The 5,168-nt window shown below is 49.2% G+C and overlaps 1 pseudogene; it reads left to right on the top strand.

Annotated features, from left to right (window-relative positions):
• The first annotated feature begins 2,880 nt into the window (after positions 1–2,880).
• On the top strand, positions 2,881–4,244 carry LOC123816887 (annotated as a pseudogene).
• The last annotated feature ends 924 nt before the right edge of the window (positions 4,245–5,168 follow it).

The following is a 5,168-nucleotide window of genomic DNA, read 5'->3' as shown; positions in this document are numbered from 1 at the left end:
TGGCTGCTGAGAATTCCATTTTATGAATGTGCCATGATTTGTGTACCAAGTGCCCAGTTGTTTCCGGCAAGCAGTTTTTAGTTTGTTGCTATTATAAGCGGTCCTCTGGTGATCCACCCTGGTAGTTAAAGGTTTATACACATCCTTTACACATTGTTTTCTTAAAGTAAATTCCTAAATGCATAATTGTTTAGTCAAAGGATTCCTACATGTCTTTAAAATTAAAATGATGTGTTCAGGACTTTGACATTCTCGTTTGTGGCTCAGGGTCTGCATGAGGCATTGGATAGCTTCCATGACGCTGTGAAAGGAACGCTACGCCCTATAGGTTGTGGGGCTGAGATTCTAAAAACCATACAAGCCTGCTCCTGCGGAACATGGGGCAAGGGTGAATAGCAAGTTATTCCCTTGCTTTGTGACCTGCCCCTTTGGACCTGAGACTAAAACAGGCTTCCAGGGGCAGAGGGCCTGCGCACTTCCCCGCGGTTTGCGGTTAGCTGGAGAGCATCTCCGTGCCCTTGGACAAGGAAGAACGCGAGAGGCCAGGGTTGGATCCCCCTGGACTCGACCAATGCTGCTTCTGCTGAGTGTCCTTTGCCGGAAACCACTTTAGCTATGAGTATAACCAGTTACTGAGTCTTGTGAGTCCCTCTGGCATTGATTTACAACACCAATTAAGTTCTCAGTCTCCAAGGGTCTCTCTTATTAAAAGTGGTGGATATTGGTTGGGAGGGAATGCAAGTTTGAACATTAGGATGGGCCATAGGGCAGATTTCAATGAAGCTAGGGATCTCAAACCTTTCTTAACCGCAAGAGGCAGCCCTTCCATCCTTTCCTGAAAAGGTTAACCTCTTACCCTAAGGTCCTATGGCCACTTCTCAGATTTTTCCAAGGCCCCTCTTCCTGCTGCTGTACATTCTCTCAGCTCACACCCGTGCCTTCATAGGAATTCCCTATGATCAGCTGACTGAGTAAGAAAACCTCAGGCTTGGTATACAGAGGGTTCTGCATGATCTGCATGCATGGCCTGAAAGCGGACAGCTACAGCACTGAAGTCCCTCTCCAAGACAGCCCTGACCTGGAGTGATGAAGGGAAATTCTCCCTGTGAGCAGAACTTGGAGCAGTGCATCCATTTGTTCATTTGCCTGGTAGGAGAGGTGGCCAGAAGGAAAGAGACTGCACCGAATCATGGTTTGGCTGGGTAGTTGGGCCGGCAAGGGACAAGACTGGAAAATGGAAAGATCTGAGGAAGAGGTATAAGGACAGACCTTTTTAAAAAAATAAAGTTGCCAATATTTCTTTTTTTCAAGATTTTATTTATTTTTAGGGAGAGGGGAAGGGAGGGAAAAAGAGGAGAGAAACATCAATGTGTGGTTGCCTCTCACATGCCCCCTGCTGGGGGACCTGGCCCTCAACCCAGGCATGTGCCCTGACTAGGAATCGAACCATCAACCCTTTGGCTTGCAGGCTCGCGCTTAATCCACTGAGCCACATCAGCCAGGGCATGACAGGCCTTTCTGAGTACTTGTGTTCTGTTTGAGTGCTCCCCAAAGGGTCGAGGAAGATTTTAATAATCAGGTGCATAAGATGACCCCTTCTGTAGACATCAGCCTCTTTCCTAGCAGCTCCTGTGGACTCACGTACCAGGTGGTCGTGGTGACAGTGACATAGGTTGCACATGGGCTCAGCAACAGGGACTTTGTGTTCACCAAGACTGACTTGGCTAAAGCTACCACTGAGTGCCCGCTCTGCCAACAGGCAAGACAACACTGAGCCCCTAATATGGTGCCATTGCCCAAAGGGCCCAGCTGGCCACCTGGTGTTAGGTTGATTACATTGGACCACTTTCATTAGGGAAGAGGTAGCCAATTGTTCTTGCTGGAATTGACACTCGCTCTGGACATGGATTTGTTTTCCCTGCCCACAGTGCTTCTACTGAAACCACCATCTGTGCCCTTACAGAATGCCTCATCTGCCATCACGGTACTCACAGCCAGTGCAAGGAAGCAGTGGGCCCACGCTCTTGGAGGTCACTGGTCTTACCATGTTCCCCATCATCTTGAAGCAACTGCCTTGACAGATGGTTGAATGGCCTTTTGAAGATTCAGTTGCAGTGCCAGCTAGGTGGTGACGCCTGGCAGGACCGAGGCAATGTCCTCCATAAGTGGTACAGGCTCCAGATCAGCATGGTGTTCCTCCCATGCCCTGGATTTGGGAGCCCACGAACCAAGGGATAAAAATGAAAAGTCATTTCTCTCCCTATTAATCCTAGTGATCCATGGCCGAAGTTTTGCTTTCCATCCCTGTGACTTCAGCCTCTGCTGTTCTAGAGGTCTTAGTTACAAAGGGAAAAATGCTCTCACCAGAAGACACGTCAAAGATTGCTGTGAATTGGAACATGAAGCTGCCATCTGGGCCTCTCTGGGCATTGAATCAACAGGCAGAGTGCTGTCTGGGTGACTGATCCTGACCGTCAAGGGGAAATTGGGTTGCTACTACACAATGGTGCTGGCTGAGGACAAAAGAAATAGGGAATATTTCTACTAACTTTCTTGTCTTCCCCAGTTTGTCTACAAAACCTCCACCTTGCACAGCTTCTCCAAAGCACCTCTCTATTTGCTAGATGGGATGCTGCCCAAGACTCATGAGTCATTCAATAAAGCCAATCAGATCTTCAAATTTACTCATTTGAATTATTTCTTTCAAAACTGTGTAAGGCCCAGACGCACAGCATGTTATTCCTGGGGAAGCAGCCAGCCAGATGCACTAGGTGAGAGCTGCTGTGAGGTCCATTAGCTCTGCGAAGGGGAACTGACTGTCCCCACGAATGTCAAGTGAAGACCCCACACAAAGCAGCTGGTATGCTCCGTGGATAAGCCATGTGGCACTGGCTCTCTGACCGCCGGGATATTCACCTGCTGAGTATGCCCGTTCCTCAGGTAAATGCTGTGGTGAAGGTGACCCCTTTTTCAGGGGTACTCTATGTGACCTTAACGCTGCAAAATCAGCAATAATTTCAGAAGCACATTGAATCTGCTGTCTCAGCTTCCCCTAGTGGGTTTTACAGGTTCCAATAAAAACATTAGGTTAATTAACAAGAGAATGAGGAGAGGCTAGGGGGAGGGTCAAGGAGCTCACCCCAGCAGGATTAAGATGATGAACGCCCAGTCCCCTGAACCACTGACTACAGCCAGTCCCTCCTCAGCCACACCTCGGCCACTTTCTCCCCTCCCGTGCTATTTTGAAGCAAATTCTACAGATCACATTACACACAACGTTTCTGTGTGACTCTCTGAGATGGGGACACTGGAACTCCAGAGGGTCCCTGAAAACGTTGAAGAGAGAAGCCACCACTTTCGCACCATCTCAAGACCAGCTTCTATCTTACGCCACTGGTCGCTTGGGTTTTCTACCACGTACAGCCAAACTGGATTCAAAAATTTTAACACAGTGTGGTTTTAGAAACTGAGAAGGGGGTTGGCGGCTGGGTAAGAAGGAGGAAGGGATTAAACAAAGAGAAAAAAAGATCCCCCCCAAAAAGAAAGAAAGACTTATGGACACAACAGTGTGGTGATTGCCAGAGGGCAGGGGTGGGGGAGGCAGGAGAGGGTCAAGGGGATCCCTGGAAGGAGACTTGACTTGGGGTGGTGAGCCCACAATACAATATACAGAGGATGTATTGTAGAACGGGACATCTGAAACCTATATAATTTCATTCACCAATGTCACCTCAATAAATTCGATGAAAAGAAAAGACGTCCACGGGAGGCCTCCACGCCCCTGCAGCCGTGTCTCCAGTGATTCCTGAGAAGTGCCAGCACGTTCTGCGAGGACTCAACACCAGTATCGACGGGCGATGGGAAATAGCCTTTGCCAGCACTGCAGAGAAGGGCGTGGGGCGCAGACGTGCTCCGCGGTGTTGAGGAGAGCAGACACCGACCTCAGCAAGAGGGCAGCAGGCCCCCAGGGGATGAGGTGGAACGGGAGATCACCATGATGCAGACCCCGCGCCAGCACAGGCCCCCAGCCTGGTTCTCGCACAGACAGCAGGATGGGAAGGACGGAAACTACAGCCAGGTCCTGGCCAGGGGTCTGGACAACAAGCTTCGTGAAGACCTGGAGTGGCTGGAAAGACTCGGGCCCACAGAGGGCTGCGCCGCCTCTGGGGTCTTCGTGTTGGAGGCCAGCACACCAAGACCGCAGGCCCCGGGGTCACAGTGTGGGTGTGCCCATGAAGAAATAACTCTGAAGGCCTCATCTGCTAATAAACAGTTTATACAACTGTGTGTGTGTGTGGGGGGGGGGGGGACAGCTAAGCAAGGAAACTGGGAATGGCATTGCTACAGTCTTTTTCATAAACACAGGAGGTCAAGAATTCCTGCCATGGGAAGTTTCAAATCAAATGTACTTTGAGACCATGCCTTTCAGTTTGGCCTCTGAATCATCACTGATCCCAACACAAAATAAAACTTCAGTGTCAGCAGCAGGAAACTCCAAGTAAAACTCCAGGTTCCTGACATCTGACCTCCAACTTAGTTGCCTCGTGTGAAAAGGGAGAGAGGGGAGTTGGGGCCGGGTAAAGACCTCCCAGTTCATCTTCTTAACAGAGATCACTGGGTCTACCGCCAGACCCACTAAAAGACCCTCCTGAGAGAGCTGCAACTGAAAATAAAGTGGCGTTTGGCATCTCTCTGCTCCGAGAAGAATAACCTGTTTTAATTTGCTAAGGCTCAAGTCAAACCCCGAGAAAGGAACCACTGAGAAAATATTTTAAACTAAAAATGCCGATCTAAAAAGGAGCAAGCAAAGTGCCAAGTCAAAAGAATGTATTGTTAGAATATACGTCATTTACAGTAAATCAAAGCTGTCGAAAATATGGACGCTCTGGGGCTCACATCTGCAGCATGTTAGGGCCGGGGAGCCAGGGTTTATTCTGTTCCTCAGAAAGTGGTTATTTCAGAGGGCAGCAGAGGGAGAGCAGCACTTGGCTGCAATGTTTACCTGCAATCCTGGCCCTTGAGCTTTCCTGCCGTTACAGTTTGTCAGCAGTCAAAATCAAGGGCAGGCTCAACAAGCGAATAGCTGATTCCACTTTCTCCAGGATTAAATATCATCAGCAGTGTAGCTTAGTTTGATGTCCTTTAATGTACAGGACTCTCCCGGGACC

This window comes from Phyllostomus hastatus, unplaced genomic scaffold, assembly GCF_019186645.2.
Source record: "Phyllostomus hastatus isolate PE091 unplaced genomic scaffold, TTU_PhHast_1.1 phas_contig_210, whole genome shotgun sequence".
NCBI lineage: Eukaryota > Metazoa > Chordata > Mammalia > Chiroptera > Phyllostomidae > Phyllostomus > Phyllostomus hastatus.
This window is presented reverse-complemented; position numbering and strand designations above follow the sequence as displayed.